Raw genomic sequence first — 23,632 nt, forward strand, 5'->3', positions numbered from 1 at the left:
TCTCCTAATGATGCGATCTCATTATCAATGACATCCAATGTCCATAGTCAGGAAACCATGACTATCTGTTGATCAACGAGCTAGTCAACTAGAGGCTTACTAGGGACATGTTGGTGTCTATTATTCACACATGTATTACGATTCCCGGATAACACAATTATAGCATGAATAAAGACAATTATCATGAACAAGGAAATATAATAATAATGCTTTTATTATTTCCTCTAGGGCATATTTCCAACAGTCTCCCACTTGCACTGGAGTCAATAATCTAGTTACATTGTGATGAATCGAACACCCACGGAATTCTGGTGTTGATCATGTTTTGCTCTAGGGAGAGGTTTAGTCAACGGATCTGCTACATTCAGGTCTGTGTGTACTTTACAAATATCTATGTCTCCAGCTTGAACATTTTCACGAATGGAGTTGAAGCGACGCTTGATGTGCCTTGTCTTCTTGTGAAACCTGGGCTCCTTGGCAAGAGCAATAGCTCCAGTGTTGTCACAGAAGAGCTTGATCGGCCCCGACGCATTGGGTATGACTCCTAGGTCGGTGATGAACTCCTTCACCCAAATTGCTTCATGTGCTCCCTCCGAGGCTTCCATGTACTCCGCTTCAGATGTAGATCCCGCCACGATGCTCTGCTTGCATCTGCACCAGCTTACTGCCCCACCATTCAAAATATACACGTATCCGGTTTGTGACTTTGAGTCATCCAGATCTGTGTCGAAGCTAGCGTCGACGTAACCCTTTACGACGAGCTCTTCGTCACCTCCATAAACGAGAAACATTTCCTTAGTCCTTTTCAGGTACTTCAGGATATTCTTGACCGCTGTCCAGTGTTCCTTGCCGGGATTACTTTGGTACCTTCCTACCAAACTTACAGCAAGGTTTACATCAGGTCTGGTACACAGCATGGCATACATAATAGAACCTATGGCTGAGGCATAGGGGATGACACTCATCTCTTCTATATCTTCTGCCGTGGTCGGACATTGAGCTGAGCTCAATTTCACACCATGCAACACAGGCAAGAACCCCTTCTTAGACTGATCCATATTGAACTTCTTCAATATCTTATCAAGGTATGTGCTTTGTGAAAGACCTATGAGGCGTCTTGATCTATCTCTGTAGATCTTGATGCCTAATATATAAGCAGCTTCTCCAAGGTCCTTCATTGAAAAACTTTTATTCAAGTAGGCCTTAATGCTGTCCAAGAGTTCTATATCATTTCCCATCAAAAGTATGTCATCTACATATAATATGAGAAATGCTACAGAGCTCCCACTCACTTTCTTGTAAACGCAGGCTTCTCCATAAGTCTGCGTAAACCCAAACGCTTTGATCATCTCATCAAAGCGAATGTTCCAACTCCAAGACGCTTGCACCAGCCCATAAATCGAGCGTTGGAGCTTGCACACCTTGTCAGCATTCTTAGGATCGACAAAACCTTCCGGCTGCATCATATACAATTCTTCCTTAAGGAAACCATTAAGAAATGCCGTTTTGACGTCCATTTGCCATATTTCATAATCATAAAATGCGGCAATTGCTAACATGATTCGGACGGACTTCAGCTTCGCTACCGGTGAGAAAGTCTCATCGTAGTCAACCCCTTGAACTTGGCGATAACCCTTAGCGACAAGCCGAGCTTTATAGATGGTCACATTACCATCCGCGTGTGTCTTCTTCTTAAAGATCCATTTATTTTCTATGGCTCGCCGCTCAACGGGCAAGTCAGTCAAAGTCCATACTTCGTTTTCATACATGGATCCTATCTCGGATTTCATGGCTTCTAGCCATTTGTCGGAATCCGGGCCCGCCATCGCTTCTTCATAGTTCGAAGGTTCACCGTTGTCTAACAACATGATTTCCAAGACAGGGTTGCCGTACCAATCTGGTGCGGAACGTGTACTTGTGGACCTTCGAATTTCAGTAGGAGATTGATCAGAAGTATCCTGATCATCATCATTAACTTCCTCTCTAGTCGGTGCAGGCACCTCAGGAACATTTTCTTGAGTTGCACCATTTTCCGGTTCAAGAGGCAATACTTCATCAAGTTCTACTTTCCTCCCACTTACTTCTTTCGTGAGAAACTCTTTCTCTAGAAAGGACCCATTCTTGGCAACAAAGATCTTGCCTTCGGATCTGAGGTAGAAGGTATACCCAATAGTTTCTTTAGGGTATCCTATGAAGACGCATTTTTCCGACTTGGGTTTGAGCTTTTCAGGTTGAAGTTTCTTGACATAAGCATCGCATCCCCAAACTTTTAGAAACGACAGCTTAGGTTTCTTCCCAAACCATAATTCATGTGGTGTCGTCTCAACGGATTTCGATGGAGCCCTATTTAAAGTGAATGCGGCAGTCTCTAAAGCATAGCCCCAAAATGATAGCGGTAAATCGGCAAGAGACATCATAGATCGCACCATATCTAATAGAGTGCGATTACGACGTTCGGACACACCATTACGCTGAGGTGTTCCAGGCGGCGTGAATTGTGAAACTATTCCACATTTTCTTAAGTATGTGCCAAACTCGTGACTCAAGTATTCTCCTCCACGATCTGATCGCAGGAACTTGATTTTCCTGTCACGTTGACTCTCAACCTCACTCTGAAATTCCTTGAACTTTTCAAAGGTCTCAGACTTGTGTTTCATTAAGTAGACATACCCATATCTACTCAAGTCATCAGTGAGGGTGAGAACATAATGATAGCCACCGCGAGCCTCAACGCTCATTGGACCGCATACATCAGTATGTATGATTTCCAATAAGTTGGTTGCTCGCTCCATTGTTCCTGAGAACGGAGGCATGGTTCGCACATGTCAAATGATTCGTAATCAAGCGACTCTAAAAGTCCATCTACATGGAGCCTCTTCATGCGTTTGACACCTATGTGACCAAGGCGGCAGTGCCACAAGTACGTGGGACTATCATTATCAATCTTACATCTTTTGGTACTCACACTATGAACATGTGTAGCATTACGCTCGAGATTCATTAAGAATAAACCATTCACCATCGGAGCATGACCATAAAACGTATCTCTCATATAAATAGAACAACCATTATTCTCGGATTTAAATGAGTAGCCATCTCGAATTAAACGAGATCCTGATACAATGTTCATGCTCAAAGCTGGCACTAAATCACAATTATTAAGGTTTAAAACTAATCCCGAAGGTAAATGTAGAGGTAGCGTACCGACGGCGATCACATTGACCTTGGAACCATTCCCGACGCGCATCGTCACTTCGTCCTTTGCCAGTCTCCGCTTATTCCGCAGCTCCTGCTTTGAGTTACAAATGTGAGCAACTGCACCGGTATCAAATACCCAGGAGCTACTACGAATACTGGTAAGGTACACATCAATCACATGTATATCACATATACCTTTCGTTTTGCCGGCCTTCTTATCCGCTAAGTATTTGGGGTAGTTCCGTTTCCAGTGACCACTTCCCTTGCAATAAAAGCACTCAGTCTCGGGCTTGGGTCCATTCTTTGGCTTCTTCCCGGCAGCTTGCTTACCGGGCGCGGCAACTCCCTTGCCGTCCTTCTTGAAGTTCTTCTTACCCTTGCCTTTCTTGAACTTAGTGGTTTTATTCACCATCAACACTTGATGTTCCTTTTTGACTTCTACCTCTGCTGATTTCAGCATTGCAAATACCTCAAGAATGGTCTTTTCCATCCCCTGCATATTGAAGTTCATCACAAAGCCCCTGTAGCTTGGTGGAAGCGACTGGAGGATTCTGTCAATGACCGCGTCATCCGGGAGATTAACTCCCAGCTGAGTCAAGCGGTTATGTAACCCAGACATTGTGAGTATGTGCTCACTGACAGAACTATTTTCCTCCATCTTACAGCTGAAGAATTTGTCGGACACTTCATATCTCTTGACCCGGGCATGAGCTTGAAAAACCATTTTCAGCTCTTCGAACATCTCATATGCTCCATGTCTCTCAAAACGCTTTTGGAGCCCCGGCTCTAAGCTGTAAAGCATGCCGCACTGAACGAGGGAGTAGTCATCAGCACGTGTCTGCCAAGCGTTCATAACATCTTGGTTCTGTGGGACAGGTGGGTCACCTAGCGGTGCTTGTTGGACATAATCTTTCTTGGCAGCTATGAGGATGATCCTCAGGTTCCGGACCCAGTCCGTATAGTTGCTGCCATCGTCTTTCAGCTTGGTTTTCTCTAGGAACGCGTTGAAATTGAGGACTACGTTGGCCATTTGATCTACAAGACATATTGTAAACATTTTAGACTAAGTTCATGATAATTAAGTTCATCTAATCAATTTATTCAATGAACTCCCACTTAGATAGACATCCCTTCTTCTAGTCATCTAAGTATAACATGATCCGAGTCAACTAGGCCGTGTCCGATCATCACGTGAGACGGACCAGTCCACATCGATGAACATCTTCATGTTGATCGTATCTTCTATACGACTCATGCTCGACCTTTCGGTCTTCTGTGTTCTGAGGCCATGTCTGTACATGCTAGGCTCATCAAGTCAACCTAAATGTTTGCATGTGTAAATCTGTCTTACACCCGTTGTATGTGAACGTTAGAATCTAACACCCGATCATCACGTGGTGCTTCGAAACAACGTACTGTCGCAACGGTGCACAGTTAGGGGGAACACTTTCTTGAAATTATTATGAGGGATCATCTTATTTACTACCGTCGTTCTAAGCAAACAAGATGCAAAACATGATAAACATCGCATGCAATCAAATAATAATAGTGACATGATATGGCCAATATCACATAGCTCCTTTGATCTCCATCTTGGGGCTCCATGATCATCTTGTCACCGGCATGACACCATGATCTCCATCATCGTGTCTCCATGAAGTTGCTCACCAACTATTACTTCTACTACTATGGCTAACGCGTTTAGCAATAAAGTAAAGTAATTTACATGGCGTTTCTCAATGACACGCAGGTCATACAAAAATATAGACAACTCCTATGGCTCCTGCCGGTTGTCATACTCATCGACATGCAAGTCGTGATTCCTATTACAATAGCATGAACATCCCATACATCACATATGGATCGTTCATCATTCATCACAACTTTGGCCATATCATATCACAAAGCACTTGCTGCAAAAACAAGTTAGACGTCGTCTAATTGTTGTTGCAAGTTTTACGTGGCTGAAGTAGGGTTCTAGCAAGACCGTTTTCTTACCTACGTGAAAGCCACAACGTGATTTGTCAACTTCTATTTACCCTTCATAAGGACGTTTTTCATCGAATCCGCTCCAACTAAAGTAGGAGAGACAGACACCCGCCAGCCACCTTATGCAACTTGTGCATGTTAGTCGGTGGAACCGGTCTCACGTAAGCGTACGTGTAAGGTTGGTCCAGGCCGCTTCATCCCACAATACTGTTGAAGCAAGATAAGACTAGTAGCGGCAAGAAAGTTGACAACATCTACGCCCACAACAAATTGTGTTCTACTCGCGCAAGAAGAACTACGCATAGACCTAGCTCATGATGCCACTGTTGGGGAACGTAGCAGAAAACAAAAATTTTCCTACGGTTTCACCAAGATCCATCTATGAGTTCATCTAGCAACGAGTGATTGGATTGCATCTACATACCTTTGTAGATCACGCGCGGAAGCGTTCAAAGAACGGGGATGAGGAAGCCGTACACGACGTGATCCAAATCACCGGAGATCCTAGCGCCGAACGGACGGCACCTCCGTGTTCAACACATGTAAGGTCAGCGTAACGTCTCCTCCTTCTTGATCCAGCAAGGGGAGAGGAGAGGTTGAGGAAGAGGGCTCCAGCAGCAGCACGACGACGTGGTGGTGATGGAGCTGCAGTACTCCGACAGGGCTTCGCCGAGCTATACGGAGGAGGAGGGTGTGTTGGAGAGGGAGAGGGAGGCACCAAAGGCGTGGGGTAAGAAGTCCTCCATCTCCCCACTATATATAGGACGGCCAAGGGGGGGGGGGCGCCGGCCCTAGGAGATCCAATCTCCTAGGGTGGTGCGGCCAAGGGAGGAGTCCCTCCCCCCAAGGCACATAGGGGTGCCTTCCCCCTTTGGGACTCTTCCCTCCTTGAAACCCTAGGTGCATGGGCCTCTTGGGGCTGGTGCCCTTGGCCCATATAGGCCAAGGCGCACCCCCTACAGCCCATGTGGCCCCCCGGAGCAGGTGGCCCCACCCGGTGGACCCCCGGACCCTTCCGATGGTCCCGGTACAATACCGGTGACCCCGAAACTTGTCCCGATGCCTGAAATAGTACTTACTATATATAATTCTTTACCTCCGGACCATTCCAGAACTCCTCGTGACGTCCCGGATCTCATCCGGGACTCCGAACAACATTCGGGTTACTGCATATACATATCCCTACAACCCTAGCGTCACCGAACCTTAAGTGTGTAGACCCTACGGGTTCGGGAGACATGTAGACATGACCGAGATCGCTCTCCGGTCAATAACCAATAGCGGGATCTGGATACCCATGTTGGCTCCCACATGCTCCTCGATGATCTCATCGGATGAACCACGATGTCGAGGATTCAAGCAACCCCGTATACAATTCCCTTTGTCAATCGGTATGTTACTTGTCCAAGATTCGATCGTCGGTATCCCAATACCTCGTTCAATCTCGTTACCGGCAAGTCACTTTACTCGTACCGTAATGCATGATCCCGTGACCAGACACTTGGTCACTTTGAGCTCATTATGATGATGCATTACCGAGTGGGCCCAGTGATACCTCTCCGTCATACGGAGTGACAAATCCCAGTCTTGATCCGTGTCAACCCAACAGACACTTTCGGAGATACCCGTAGTATACCTTTATAGTCCACCCAGTTACGTTGTGACGTTTGGCACACCCAAAGCACTCCTACGGTATCCGGGAGTTACACGATCTCATGGTCTAAGGAAAAGATACTTGACATTGGAAAACTCTAGCAGACGAACTATACGATCTTATGCTATGTTTAGGATTGGGTCTTATCCATCACATCATTCTCCTAATGATGTGATCTCGTTATCAATGACATCCAATGTCCATAGTCAGGAAACCATGACTATCTGTTGATCAACGTGCTAGTCAACTAGAGGCTTACTAGGGACATGTTGGTGTCTATTATTCACACATGTATTACGATTTCCGGATAACACAATTATAGCATGAATAAAGACAATTATCATGAACAAGGAAATATAATAATAATGCTTTTATTATTGCCTCTAGGGCATATTTCCAACAACCTTTGCTGCACATAAAAATATACAGACCAAAGTAATTGTTCTTTGATGAAAACAATATGTTTAATAAAATAAACTGGATGGATTTCACCTGATATGTTAGGCCAAAAATTATCCACCGCTGAGTTGATGATCACCACGGTGAAATTGAAATTTAATCACGGGCGAATCGCAGGTGTGTCGACCACGGCGTTGTAAGCCGGCGCGGATGGGTGAGTCAATCGTAGGCGGACAAATGAGTTGGCCACATATTGATGTAAACCCAACAACGGGGGCGGCGACTTGCTCGCGTATCCATCGGGCGACTTATGAGTGTGGGTGCGGCACCGGCGTGCTGATGTAGACCGGACTGTGGGAGTGGTGTCGTGTGCATCCATTGGCGAGGGAGTTAGCCGTGGTGTTGGAGACCAGCACGCGTGGGCGTGGACTAACGAGTCGGCCGCGGCAGTGATCATTTAAACCGGCGCAAGCGCGAGAGTTGGCCAGGACATTTAAGCCGGCGCAGGCGCGAGAATCGGCCACAATGTTTAAACCGGTGCGAGCCTCATGTCTATGGCATGACATCACTTTTGTAGTGGACTTTGTCCTGCATAAAATATATTGAAAGACAGAGTAATTGTTATCAAAAGAATTATGTGCTAAAAATACTGAGAACAGATAGCACGTGATTTGTTTTTCAGATGAACGCAGATACCAGTACTGGATAACATTGGACATATTCCGGTGCGGCCGACAGCCTCCGTATCAAGTATGCTGATGATTTCCTGTTCTGCACCAGGCGCGTGCATGGTCGGAGTTGTCCAGTCCGTAGTTCTGCGCTGATCATCCCCAACAGAAAATTTAATCCACTGTGTGTAGACACGGTAACTGTAGACTGAAACCTGACGTGACTAGACCACTTGACGAAGCTTCATGTAAGATTAATTCTTTTTTCATGATTGACCTAGAAACTTGTGCCTTTGAGATGTTTGCTCCTCCGTGTAGCAAATAGAGATTAAAAAATACTGATTTGGAGATGTCAGAACATGAGTAGTCTTTGGACTTGCTTTGATTAAACCGCAGATTATGCGTACACTGGCTGTCTGCCTTTGGTTGTTGCGACCGAAGAACAACTGGGAACGGACACGGCCACGGGTAGAGATAGAAATTTTTGTTAGTCTCACGTGGCTTGCCGTAACGGCGGTAGCGAAAAATCCAACAGGTGTCGACATCTTAGGGCGGCTCAACCGACAACCAACGCAACCCTAATCCTCTTGATCCTTCTCCATCTTGTATACGCTGGCTCCATAGTTAATCATGTTCAAATCACAAAACAATGAACTTGTCGGCTCTTCCTTATCTGATGAAATCGTGAGCTTCTCGAACCCTAGGAGAGATCCCTCCAAGAACTCATGACCACCGTGCGCAGGCCCCACGGTGGGCGCCAACCGTCGTGGAATTATCACGGCAGATGTCCTTAGTGTGAGGACTTAGTCGCGAGGCCAACGCATCTATGCGGTAGCTTGAAGGGGTTGGTCGGAATCGAGAGACGCAAGGCGGATCATCACACAAGACGAGGATTTAGACAGCTTCGGGCCCCGGGAAACATCGTCCAGTAATAACCCTACATGCTGTTTGCGGCTAGGTCTCATTATGATCACGAGAGAGTCGCCGGTAAGTCGGCTCTTTGTGTCTAGCCCTAGAGATTGTTTTTTCTCCCCCCTTTGGGGAGCCCTGCCCCTCCTTATATAAGTTAGAGGGGCGGGTTACATGTGGAGTCCTAGTAGGACTAGGACTAATCTATCTTCTCTTACAAGTTGATTACAAGTCCGGGTCTTGCTTCCTCGTAAAGGAAATATTCGTCATCCCTTTCCTCTTAAGCCGGCCCACCATAATATGAGTTGGCCTTCTAGGCATTGGGCCTATTCTTCTATCTGACCCGCCGTTAGGGCCATCCATGAGCCGCTAGACCCGTGAATCGCCAGTCCTCCAGCGGGTCATCGTTGAAGCGCCAAGTCCGGCCAGGTCATACTTCCGGCCGGGTCATACCACGGGGTATATCCCCGACAGATGGGCAAAAATAAGTGTTCGCTTACCGAGCTTGGAGGATTGTACATAGAAAATCTGCCCTGTGGATTGACACAGAGAAATTCCTCCTCTTCTCCCTTGTACAAAGCAGACAAGATCTTCATCAGAGCGGCAACCGATTCCGGCCCCTTACGGTCCCAGCGGGTGGCATCATCCTCCCCGTTGAAATCCCACATGGGGTGGCCTCTATACTGAAGTGGCTGCACCCCCCGCATAATGCATGTGGCCATGACCTCGATCATGGTCAGTCCGGAATGAGCTAACAACCTTATCTGGCTCACCAGGTAAAGAACATCCTTGTCATTTTCCTTCTGAGGGCTTCGTGGATGCCAGCTTAGGCGCTTCTTCAAGGGAGCATTATCGAACTCAGGGAGGCCGATCCGAATAGGATCCGGCAGGGGGACATCTTTTATATAAAACCATTCTGAAGGCCAGTCTTCGGACGCCTTCTTTGGGGTTCCGGATAGATATCCGGTCCCGGCGATGCGCCATACTTCGGCTCCGCCCACTTGATATACCGACCCCTTCTGAGAACGGGGCACGAGGCAGAACAGCTTCTTCCACAGCGCGAAATGAGCCTCACAGCCCAAAAACAGCTCGCAAAGGGCTACGAAGCCCGCGATATGCAATATGGAGGCTGGCGTAAGATTGTGCAGCTGGAGGCCATAGAACTCCAGCATCGCCCGGAGAAACAGATGAATTGGAAATCCGAGCCCTCTTATCAAATAAGGGACAAGGCATACCCGCTCTCCTTTGGAGGGATTAGGGACGCTCACCGCTTCTCTCCGCCATTATAGGTTGCAAGCCCGGCTCGAACCGAGACCATGTAGGCTGGGGGAAGAAATCCCTTGGTTTGGAGCGTCACTAGATCGCTGTGCGCGATGGAACATCTCTCCCAATCTCCAGGCTGGGGACTGGGAGGGCGAGAGGAGGAGCTACGACGACCGGCCATGATGGAATGGATCTCTGTCGGATGCGCTCCGATGAAAGCTCGCGAAGGGAAGATGGTGTGATTTGGATCTAAATCCTCGTCTCTTTAATAGGCAGCTCATTTATGCAACTAGGGGGGTAAATGTAAAAACACCCTGTCTTTTCGCATTCGTTTGACACATGGAAGATGGCCATTATTGGGAGTGGAAGCCAAGGAGCGCAATATTCACAAGAAGCCAGACACTATTCAACAGGTACACGGAATTTGGAGAAGAACCCGCCTTGCAATGCCGAAGACAATCTGCGCGCCGGACTCGCTGTCATTGAAGCCTGGTTCGGGGGCTACTGAGGGAGTCCTGGATTAGGGGGTCTCCGGGTAGCCGGACTATAACCTTTGGCCGGACTCTTGGACTATGAAGATACAAGATTGAAGACTTAGTCCCGTGTTCGGATGGGACTTTCCTTGGCGTGGAAGGCAAGCTTGGCAATACGGATATGTAGATCTCCTCCCATTGTAACCGACTCGGTGTAACCCTAGCCCTCTCCGGTGTCTATATAAACCGGAGGGTTTTAGCCATAGGCTAGCTTCTAGGGTTTAGCCTCTCTGATCTCGTGGTAGATCTACTCGAGAGTACTAAATAACTTTGATGTGTCCCGTCAACTCAACGACAAGCTTGCTTACTACGTCTTCTCCCTCGCCAACATGTGCATGGTGCCTCGCAGCACGAGGAGAAGGTTTTTCTTACAAGCGGTGGGCGTGCAGCTCAAAACTGATACGTTGTGCACCCAAGTCAGCTGCCCCTTCAATAGCTCGCATACAAGCGATCACTTCCGCGTGCAGTGCAGATCTTACATGGTTCATCTTGCCAGCAGCAGCCGCCAGGAAATCGCCAGTTTCATCTCTCGCAATGAAACCCCACGCACCAGTCTCAAACTCCACATGAAAAGCAGCATCCATATTGATCTTGATCAAGTTTGTAGCTAGAGGGATCCAAACCTGGGGTTGTTGCAGCTGGGGCATTTTCTGAATGTTCATCGAAGTGAGATCAGTCAAGTGTTTTGTGATGAAAGAACTGATTTATGCTGCCGTCTTCTGTACTACACATGCATTGGCTTTGTTCCTCGACATCCACCAGTCCCAGAGGAGCACAGCAATGCGTAGCTTCTTTTCTCGTTGCATAGTGCAAACATGGCGTATCATATCTTGATGATCTTGACACTGGCGTGGTGGATTTGTTCTTTGTTAACTGTAGCGTACTGTAGCAGAAATAACACTGTAGCTCACTGTAGTTGCATTGCTTACCTGGGACATATGTTGAACCTAGCTCTGCTATTGCTCGTACTCCCCTCCGCCTGCCAATACACTGCTGCATCTTCCATGGCTCCTATTCGTTCTCGTCTGAGGCCTCGCCATCATTCTCCGCCTTGGTTCGCTCGAGGTGCCCGCCACTGTCTGGCGTTGTCAACATGGTCAACAACCGAGAGGAATCAGGCGATGACTGTATGCGGAGAGGCTAATAGTAGGGACCCACCAGGGTCATTGCATTATTACAAGACAAAAAACTTCCTCCTAATTGTTTGACAACTAGGTCCCATGCCATTGTCAATGTAGTCATTAACGAGAAAATTACACAACGAGCAAATAACACCAGGGACCCAGCAGCTCTATCAGCTGTTTTTTAGTTTTAGAGATGGAGCTCAATAAACTGCGGGCTGTGCGGGGGCTGTGGCCCATCTAGCCCACGATTACGCTTTTATTTAAGCACATGACAAGCCCAGTTCCTTTGCTAAAAAAACAAGACAAGCCCAGTTGATATCTTTTTTATTTCTGAAAATGGCTAGCTCGGGGTTTTTTCGAGAATACCCAACCGAGGCCTACTTGCTTTTCTCAGCCCTACTGGGCTGCAAATCTTTCAAGACGAGGAGGGATGTAAGTAGTAAGAAATGGGCTTCCACAGAAAATGGGCTATAAGCTAGTAATAAATGGGCTGTAAATTTTTAAACCTAATCCAACCGGCAATTACATTCAGATATTGTTTTTTCTGGATTTCTCTACTCTTATAAAAAAGCTGAAAATGGTGGAAGGAGGAGATTGGCCGGTGTCCTGCTCCTAAACGGACGTGTGTGGCCGGAGTGGGTTTCTTGCATTCCATGCGGGTTTCTCTATCTCTATCTCTACTGTCTTATATACTATTATAAAAAACAGAGTTGGTGATGATGGTGTGCCTGCCATCCTGCAATATAGGCCGTCTGATCTATATCTAATGGATAGGAAGGAAACTATGACAATTTAACCGCACTCCTATCCACATTTGCAGATAAGGCCTTCCCTCATTCATCCTTTTTCTCCCACAAGATAAACTACTTATACAAATGCATCTTGATGTTCCATGCAATGCATGGGCATCTGGCTAGTCAAGATTTTAAATTTCAATCATTTTTGGTGGACATTTTTTTGAATTTTATTTTGATATAAGTTTCTAAGAATTATTTTTAACGTGACTCAAAATTTTGTGATTAAAAGAGTTCGGACCCCACTGAAATATGCAAAATTTTGTTGAATTTTTTTAGCAGTACCCAAACTATGGTCTGTAATGCTAATAAAAAGAATATGGTCTTCAAATATCCTTAAGAATTAGCAAATGGGTTGTAAATTGTTGAAAATAATGGCTAATGGGTTGGATGCTGTTTTTCACAGACTTTTAGGATTTTAAATTTCAATCATTTTTTGTGGAGATTTTTTTGAATTTTATTTTCATATAAGTTTTAAAAAATTATTTTTAACATGACTTGAAATTTCAAGATTAAAAGAGTTTGGACCCCACCGAAATATGCAAAATTTCGTTGAATTTTTTAGTAGTGCCCAAAATATGGTTTGTAAAGCTAATAAAAAGAATATGGGCTTCAAAATATCTTTAAGAATTAGCAAATGGGTTGTAAATTATTGAAAATAATGGCTAATGGGTTGTATGTTGTTTTCCACAGATTTGGAGGCTGATTTCTGGGCCTACTTTGTTGACGATGACGCTGTCCTAAAAAAAATTGACGCTTACAAAAGGCTTTGTCAACTTAGTCAAGACAGAGCAGTGACTGTTGGATGTCCATCCAACAGCCGTCGTGCTTCTTCAATCTCTGATCTTCCTGCTCTAGCCGCCCAAACTAGTGCTGGCGGGACTGCCTGCTCCCTCCTCCCGTGGCCAGCTATGCTACCGCCAGGCCATCCCTCTACCCACCATCACATCCTCAGCACTTTGGACCAGCAACACAAGGAGCTACACCAACTTTTAAAATAGAAATACCAGCACCTGCATGTAAGGATTTCATCCGAGGGCTAGGCAAAGAAAATGAGGGTATTACCCCTGCTGCCCACTCTTCCACTGGGGCCAGCAGTCCTCTTCAGCAGGTGTCCCCAAATAAAGTCCTGCCCCTTGGAGAGGCCATATCCAGGAAAAGGAGGGAGAAAGAACCTATGGTAGAAACTGAGGTAAGAGGAAGTGATAGGATTAAAAAGGATAACAATGGCTATAGAAGGAAGTCTTGTGCCACTCAGTCTTGTTTACCATGTAATGTCATACCTCCAATTATTCACAATTTAGTGGTTAAAAACCTGTCTAAATCTTTCTGCAAGGTTGCTGAGGAAAAGATACAGGAGAAGTTGACCAAGAAACCCAAGAAGAAGGGGCAGGAAGATGTGGCTAAGGTGTCCAAGGACACAACAGAAGCAGCAAAATCCAGGCCTGTGTGATGATGTGTCTACAACATCAGTCTATGATAGATAGCAGGATGGCCTGCTATTCTCTTTTGGGAATTACTTGTCTTATGTATGTAGTCAAATGTAATGCTTGCAACTGCTGCACAATGCTTGTTTGCCCTGGTAGGCACCTTTTGTATGTTATATGCACTTTGTTGCTGTGTCAGCTCTAGTATCTCCTTGTGGTAGAGACTACTATACTATCTGATGCTATGGAAGCTTCTGGCCATCATATGTGGTTGCTTTGGTTCACCTGCTCTTCTGCTTATGTCTCCTGCTGGAATGTTTCAAATTGCTTTCAGTGTTTTGTCCTTTTTGTGGATCCCAATAATTTTATGGCCTGGGATTGTCATCATGGGGTGGACCTTGCTGACTACAGTAACATCAATTTGATTGTTAATGAATAACAATACAACATGGAATATCTTAAACTAGAATGTGAGGGGCATTAATTCCTCAGATAAGTGCTTGGCTATTAGGCAAAAAGTGGAAGAAAGTGCTGCTGGAATTGTTTGTATACAGGAAACTAAGAGAGAAAACTTTGATCTGGCCTACATTCATAAAGAATGTCCTCAAAGGTTTAATAAATTTGAGTACTTACCTTCCATTGGGGCATCAGGTGGCATACTCACTGCTTGGAATGGAGCTCTATTCTCTGGGGAGCTAATGTTTCAAAACAAATTCTCATTATCTATTCAGTTCACATGCAGGACATCCTCCAAAAGTTGGGTCCTCACAAACATCTATGGTCCTTGCAATCATGAGGATAAAATTGAGTTCATTGACTGGTTTGGTAATATTCAAAGGCCTAATGATATAGATTGGATTATTATGGGGGATTTTTATTTCATCAGAACTCCGGAAGACAAAAACAGACCTGGAGGGGATGTAAATGAAATGCTCATGTTTAATGAGGCAATAAGCGAACTTGGCCTGATTGAATTACCCCTAAAAGGGAGGCAGTTTAGCTGGAGCAACATGCAAGACAACCCACTATTGGAGAAATTAGATTGGTTTTTTACCTCTGCAGCTTGGATGACCAGCTATCCCGATACCTTGGCTCTTCCCATGGCTAAACCAATTTCTGATCACCTCCCTTGCATGATTAAAATTGGCACAAATATCCCAGTCTAGAGTGTTTAGATTTGAAAACTATTGTCTTAATCATAGTTCTTTTAAATAGGTGGTTCAGACTGCTTGGACTATTCCAGTAGGTCATTCAGACTGTGCTAAGAAGATTACTGCAAAATTCAAGAATGTCAGAAGAGCTCTAAAGCTGTGGGCCAAAAACCTTGCATGCCATAAGAAGCAAATTGCAGCTCTAAATGACTGTATATTTCTCTGGGATATGATTGAGGAATTCAGGGACCTTACTCTATTTGAAAATAATTGCAGGACCTTGCTCAAGGAGTATCTATTAACCGTGATCAATGATCCGAAGATATATTGGAAACAGAGAGGAAAAATTAAAGGAGTAAAGTTTGGAGATGAAAACACAAAATTGTTCCACACTAAAGCCTCTATTAATCGTAGGCACAATAAGATTGCTATGCTATTGAACAAAGATCAAGTTGAAGTAACAGATCATGATGGAAAGGTTGCAATCCTCTGGGAGGCTTTTAAAAATAGATTGGGACAATCTAATGGACAGTCAATGCACTTTGACCTTAATGATCTTTATGAAAACACAGTGGACCCCCAAATCTTCATTGATCTAGAAAAGCCTTTTACCCAAGAGGAAGTTGAGGAAGTGGTCAAAAACCTACCTACTGATAAATCACCAGGGCCAGATGGATTCAATAATGAGTTTATTAAAAGTTGTTGGGATATTATTAAGACTGATGTCTTTGAGCTTATATTGGCATTTCATGCTGGGAATGTAAATCTTGAAAGCATTAACTCCTCTTTCATCACTCTAGTGCCAAAAAAAGAGGTGCCACTTTCTCCTAATGACTTCAGGCCAATTTCTTTACTAAATGGAGTTCTGAAAATCATTACAAAACTGTTGGCCAATAGACTACAAAGACTTATACTACAGTTGGTGCATATTAATCAATATGGCTTTCTCAAAGATAGAGTGATCCAGGACTACCTTGGTTGGGCATATGAGTACATTCACTAGTGTCATCAATCTAAGGAAGAAATCTTAGTAATAAAGATGGATTTTGAGAAGGCTTTTGATACAATTGAGCATGATGCAATCATTGATATTTTTAGAGCTAAAGGATTTGTAGAGAAGTGGATTTCCTGGATGGAAGCTCTGTTCATAACTGCTTCCTCTTCTGTATTACTCAATGGAGTTCCTGGGAAAAGAATTTACATAACGAGGGGAGTAAGACAAGGAGACCCTTATTCTCCTTTAATTTTTCCGCTGGCTGCTGATTTGCTACAATCCATTCTTAATAAAGCCATGAGATTAAACCTGATCACTGCTCCACTGCAAGTAAACTCATGCCCTCACTTCCCAATTGTGCAATATGCAGATGACACCTTAGTGGTTATGCAAGCTGATTCTAGGTAGTTATTCTGCTTAAAAGCACTTCTGAATACTTTTGCCACATCAACTGGTGTCGGTGTACAAAAAGAGGGGTACACTTTTTGTACCCCTATAACTGTGCATGGGCAGTCTGAGCCACGGGCAACACCACACCAAGCAAGGCAAGGGAGGTGAGCCAAGGTAAGGCCAAAACTCAGGAAAACTAGAACGACGCCAAGGCCAAGACCACAAAGAGCAAAGGGGGCGAAGCAGACTCCCCCGGCAAGATCCTTGTCGGGGGACGGTTCTAGCAACCCTGGCAAGGTTCTTGCCATGGCAACTCGCCCCACGCCTACGGAGGAAATCGCCCTTGAGTCCACTACCCCCATGGGGCAAGGATTCGGGAGACATCCCCGTGGTGGCATGCAGATCTTTGTGAAGATATTCAAGATCAGATACACACTAAGGAAATGACGACCCTTGGCGGGATCCCAGCCAAGGAGGACCACAAGGCCCCTGGCAAGCGCCTTGCCGGGGATGACAGCAGGCGCCTCGGCAAGGCCCTTGCCGAGAACACCCGCAGGGCCACCATTCGGCCCACGCCGACCAAACCTCCACCACCGCATGCATGCAGCTGCCGACCCACCAGTTGGGCAGGCACCTGCGTGGCGGCATGCAGATCTTCATGGAGACCCACCACTGCGCCACCTTAGCTGCCTGCCTACCTACATGGCATCTCAGGCATCGCTGGCTAGGGCGCGTGTCGACACACGAAGGAGCGGCGATAGACAAGACAGGTCTCTCCCCCGTCCCCGATAAAGCAAGGACACCTAAGCAAGACGCATTAAATGCGCCTTGTCTTGTAATGCGAGGGATAACCTCGCATCCCTGTACCCTTTCCACCTCCTGTGTGCCACTGTGGCGACCCCTTTCTCTATAAAAGGAGGCCCGAGGCGACCAGGAGAAGGATTCGGCTTTTTTGGAGCTCCTCACGCCCCATAGCTAGCTCAAGAACGCAGATATACAATCCACCAAAACAGGAGTAGGGTTTTACGCATCCTCGCGGCCTGAACCTGGATAAACGAACCGTGTGCTATCTGTTTGATCCGCTCTTCTCACGACTCCGCGCCCCGCTAACCGTAGTAGGGATTCTTGTGATCCCATAGGTGTCGTTCCCACCGACATCTTTGCGCGCCAGGTAGGCGGGCGCAGTTGTGAGAATCGGCTCTAGCAGTTAGTCCAGCGCCTCTTCATCATCATGGCGCCCAAGAAGAAGACGACGGTGGCGGTTGGCCAGTCAGAGGCCGGACAGCACGTCCCTGTGCGGGCGAGTAGCGTACCGGTCGCAGAAACGACCCAGGGCATTGCTCATGAACACCAACACCGTCCCAGCAGTCGGAGTTTGGGAGGCGGCGATGTTTGTGCACCTGGAAATGGGCCACACATCACCAAATCCAAAGGCGGAGCCAGGCCCTCCGCGGGCAGAGCAGGGCCTTCAAAGGTCATCGCCGCCCGGCCCGAAGGCGACGCGAGGGCCTCCAAGACCCCCACGCTGACGCCAACAGCGCGCTCCTCTCAGGAAGCGCGTGATGAACGGTGTAATCACGTCGAAGATCTCGGGCATCGCCGCAGGAAGAGCCCCGAACGCCACTCCCGGGACGCAGAAGACCTGCCCGCTCACCGAGGAGCTGGTGAAAGCAGCGTGCGACCGCGGGGTCGTGATAGAGCTCCTTCTGACATGGCCAGAAGTCGAAGCGCGTCACGATCCGTGCAGGTTTTGCCGCCGCCGACGCCAGCAGAGGCCCTGGCGCGCACGCAGTTGCTCCTCGACTTTCATCCCACTACGGGGAAACTCGACGAATGGAGAGCCACTATCCGAAGCTTTGTTGCGGTGGCCAACAAAGACGAACCAAGTCCGGTGGAGCCCCCGGGTCGACGCTCCGATGGAGTCCCACGCACCAGTGGCAGGAAAGTTGGCGGCGCCGCGACCACTGTGCATTCGCCTCCTCCTCGCCCGGTACCATGGACGCCAGCCCGTCGCGACTTTACGTGCGACGAAATCTCCATAGCGTCGTCTGACCCGCGGACCCGTTGTGACCAGCGCCAAGTTCTTCGGGAACGAGCCCATGAAGACGCTCGAACCACTATCGAGCGTCGGCTCGGAGCGCGCCACGAGTCAGACAGGCAAGCAGGGCCTGCTGCGAACCACCCAGCACTGGAGAGCCCTGGAGGCCTACCTTACGAGGTAGGCTGTCCGGATTTTACTCGTGAGCTGCGGCAGTTCAAGTGGCCCACTCACCGCACCTTCAAACCTGACGTTGGCGAAAAGTACAGCGGCAAGACCCACCCGTCTGAGTTCCTCAGCATCTACACCATCGCGCTGCAAGCTGCCGGAGCCCGCGATGATAAGGTTCTTGTGAATTACTTTCCATTGGCTCTTAAACCCAACACCATGTCATGGTTGATGCACTTGCTGGTAGACTATATTTCCTCCTGGTCGAATTTGTGCCATGAGTTTGTGGGCGCCTTTACTGGAGGCCACCAAGCCCATGGCCAGGCAAGCGACCTGCACGTCATTCCCCAGAAGGGAGGCGAGAGTCTGCACAAGTATATACAGAGGTTCAGCCGGATACAGTACAATATCCCTGACGTTCAGCCTGCCGCCATCATCAGTGCGTTCCATCAGAACGTGCGTAATCGCAAGATGTGCAAAGAGCTAGCAATGAACAAAGTGAAAGATGTGGCAGAACTCTATGTTCTTGCTGACAGATGTGCCCGAGCTGAAGAGGGAAGGAAGTACCCCGGCGAAGATGCCGGCATGGAAACCGACTCCTTAGATGAGGATACTGCCGCCCCGACGAAGAAAGGTCGGCGCCGCAACAGGAAGCACAAGGGTAAAGCCGTGCTTGCCGTCGAGGGATCTGATGACACCGGCTCCGCCAAGAAAGCTAAGGTAGATGACCCTGGCAAGAAAATTGCCGGATGTGTCGCCTGCCGGGCCTTGGCGGCTGCCGCGAAACCAGGAAACTCCGACAAGAAATACTGCAAGATCCATCGCACCAAAGGCCATGCTCTCCAGGGCTGCCGACAGGTTGAGCTCCTTGCTGAGAAGCAGAGGGCTGAATATGAGAGGTGAGACAAGGAGAAAGGCCAGGGCGGTGCTGAGGGGTCCGACAAGAAGCGTGACGGCCAGGAGGGTCGTCGCGGCAAGGATAAACAACAGGAGAGGCCCGCCCGGGGCCGTGACAGAAAGCCAGAAGACAACGATCACGAAGAGGACGACGAGTCCGGCGACCAAGAGTTTCAGAAAGCTACAGAGGCCATGTGCATCGATGGCGGCGCCTCGCTGCATACCTCTCACCGCCGGCTTAAACAGTGGGCGTGTGAAATTACAGCGGCAGAGCCGTCATTTGATGCCCAAAGGCCGCTGAAGTGGTCCAGCACACCTATCATTTTTGACACTGAGGATAACCCTGATCGCACTACTGTGGTCGGGTGTTTACCATTGTTGGTTTCACCAACAATACGCAACCTCAAGGTGACAAAGATGCTAGTCGATGGCGGGGCCGGTCTGAACTTAATCTCGCCTGCCGTGATCGATAAATTGCAGATTCCTGATGGAGACCTCGAAGAAACGGGTACGTTTCAGGGGGTCAACCCGGGAAGAAGTCAACCGAAGGGAAAGGTCACGTTGCCCGTGACGTTTGGGAGTGATCTGAACTACAGGACAGAAAGGGCTGTGTTCGACGTTGCCAAGATCCCCGTGCCTTACAACGGGATCCTTGGCCGCCCAGTGCTGGCCAAGTTCATGGAGGCGTCACACTATGCCTACAACACCCTGAAGATGCCGGGGCCTGTGACAGTCATCACCGTCCCATCAGACAAGAAGGATGCGCTAATTTGCGCTGACCAACTCTACTAAGGCGCCTGCTCTACTAAGAGTTGCAGCAGCCGCCTCTGCTAAGGCGCCTGCTCCTGCCGCTGGAGCCCAGGAAAGGCAAAAGAAGAAGACTGGTGAGACCTCATGCACCCACTCCGGCAAGCGCACCTCTTCGGAGTGTAGCGCTCCCATCGAGGATGTGCCAGAGAGCTCCACCGGCAGAAACAAGAAGTCCAGGGCCACACCGCCGAGAACCAAGAAGGTTTCTGTCAAGGAGGACGGCATGGGAGGAGCTTTCACTATAAGCTCCACCCTTGACGACAAATAGGAAGACGCGCTCGTCACCTTCCTGCGGGCGAATGTCGATGTGTTTGCATGGCAAGCATCCGACATCCCCGGTGTTCCCAGGGAGGTGATTGAGCACCACCTTGCTGTCTGTCCTCATGCGCGGCCCGTCAAGCAGAAGGTCAGAAAGCAATCTTTGGAACGACAAGAGTTCATCACAGAGGAGATCCGGAAACTGGAAGCAGCGGGTTTGGTAAGAGGTGTGCTCCATCCAACGTGGTTGGCCAATCCGGTGGTAGTGCGCAAGGCGAATAGGAAGTGGAGGCTGTGTATTGATTACACAGATATCAATAAGGCTTGTCCCAAAGACCCCTTCCCGTTGCCGCGCATCGACCAGATTGTTCATTCCACAGCTGGGTGTGATCTATTGTCATTCCTCGATGCCTACTCCGGCTACCACCAGATCTTCATGAGAAGAGAAGACGAAGAGAAAACGGCATTCATCACCCCATGTGGTATGTATTGTTTTATACGGATGCCTTTCGGGTTGAAGAGTGTTGGTTCAACGTTTGCAAGGGCGGTCCAGATTGGTTTTGAACCCCAGCTCCATAGAAATATGGAAGCTTATATGGATGATATAGTGGTCAAAACCAAGGACAGGGCAACCCTCATATCGGATTTACAAGAAACATTTGCAAACCTACAAAAGATCAATCTCAAGCTGAACCCTGAGAAGTGCGTCTTCGGCGTCCCGTCCGGCAAGCTTCTCGGGTTCCTTGTGTCACAGCGTGGGATAGAGGCCAATCCGGACAAGATCAAAGCTATAGAGCAGATTGAAGCACCCAAGCGAGTCAAGGATGTGCGCCGGCTTGGTGGTTGCGTTGCCGCCCTGGGCAAGTTCATTTCCAAGTCCGCCGAGCGCGCCCTTCCCTTTTTCAAGATTTTGAAAAAGGTAGGCCCAATGGAGTGGACACCAGAAGCCGAAGCGGCATTGCAAGATTTGAAGAGGTACCTCTCCTCCGCGCCAATACTAGTTGCGCCTAGGCCACATGAACCATTGCTGCTCTACATGGCGGCAACGAACCAGGTGGTCAGTGCCGCACTAGTGGCACAGAGAGAAATTGATGACGAGGCAATAACAGCGACGGAGCCCGATGCCACCGATGCAGAGACGACATAGCCAGTTGGAGTGCCGCCAAAGAAGAAAATGATGCAGCGCCCGGTCTACTTTGTTAGTTCCCTCCTGCATGGGTCTAGATCAAGGTACTCCGGTGTGCAGAAACTGCTCTTCGGCCTTCTTATGGCCTCGAGGAAGCTGCGTCGCTACTTCCAGGCACATGAAATCACTGTCGTCACTCGCCTCCCTCTGCAACGGATATTGCACAATCCAGACGCAACGGGAAGGATCGTAGAGTGGGCACTGGAACTGTCCAGCTTTGGCCTCAAGTTTGAGAGTACCTCGACGATTCAAAGCCGAGTCCTGGCGGAGTTCATTGCAGAATGGACCGCGACGCCTGACGAAGAAGCCCAGGAGACTGCTCTCCCCGGCAAGGAGGCAAGTTGCGACTAGATCATGTACTTTGATGGAGCTTTCTCCATATAGGGCGCCGGGGCTGGCGTACTGCTTGCCGCGCCCACCGGAGAGCACCTCAAGTACGTGATCCAGATGCACATCCCCAGGGAGGTGTCAACAAACAATACGGCTGAGTATGAAGGACTGCTTGCCGGTCTTAGGATCGCGGCAGACCTCAGAATCAAGAAACTCGTCGTCAGAGGTGACTTGCAACTTGTCATCAGGCAAGTCAACAAGGATTACCAGAGCCCGTTGATGAAGGCCTACGTCGATGAAGTGAGAAAGCTGGAAGAGCGTTTTGACGGTATATAGGCAGAACACGTTCCCCGAGCGGAGAACGACATCGCCGATTACCTGTCAAAGCGCGCTGCCCTCAAGCTACCTGTGGAACCAAGTACCTTTGTGCTTCAGCTAACTCAGCCATCCGTTGGTCCGTCAACAAAGCAAAACAAGAGGAGGAAATCAGGGCCCGACAAGTACTTCCCCGCCGAGCTTCTCGGAGCCGCCGGCAAGGATGTTGCCGGGGACACTGAGCCCGCCACAGGACGGCTAGCTCCGGCGGAGCGTCAAGCTCTTGCCGTCGAGACAGCCGCTCCTATAGCGGAGGAAATGCCTTTGGTCCTCGCCGTCGAGCCCCAGGCTCCAGCCTGGGCACAACATACCGTCCGGTTCCTCCAAACTGGGGAACTTCCTGAGGAGCAGGAAGAAGCGGAAAAAGTAGCCCATCGATCTGCTATGTACCAGTTCGTCGATGACGTCCTGTACAGAAAGAGACCGAACGGCGTGAAATTGAAGTGTATCCCTCGAGAGCAAGGACTGGGGCTGTTGGCAGAAATACATGGAGGCATATGTGGATCCCACATAGGGTCAAGAGCCCTTACCGGCAAGGCATTTCGGCAAGGCTTCTTCTGGCCCACCACCCTCCAGGATGCGACGACACTAGTCACCAGGTGTGAAGCGTGTCAGTTCCATTCAAAGAAGCTTCATCAGCCAGCTCAAGCCCTTCAAACCATTCCTCTCTCCTGGCCTCTCTCGGTCTGGGGGCTCAACATACTGGGCCCCTTCCCCCGCGCTGTCGGGGGCTTTGAGTACTTGTACGTTGCAATCGACAAGTTCACAAACTGGCTAGAGGTGGAGGCAGTGAGGAAGGTCACAGCTCAGTCAGCCGTCAAATTCTTCAAGGGACTAGTGTGCCGTTTTGGTGTACCCAACAGGGTCATCACCGACAATGGCACACAGTTTACAAGCCGCACCTTCTTGCAATATACCCAAGACCTCGGCAGAAAAGTCTGTTTCGCTTCCATTGCTCACCCACGAAGCAATGGCCGAGCTGAAAGGGCAAATGCTGAAGTACTGCGGGGCTTAAGGACAAAGACCTTTGACAGGCTGCACAAGAGCGGAACGCGCTGGATTGATGAGTTGCCGATG

The sequence above is a fragment of the Triticum urartu genome, chromosome 5, assembly GCF_003073215.2.
Source record: "Triticum urartu cultivar G1812 chromosome 5, Tu2.1, whole genome shotgun sequence".
Classification (NCBI taxonomy): Eukaryota; Viridiplantae; Streptophyta; class Magnoliopsida; order Poales; family Poaceae; genus Triticum; species Triticum urartu.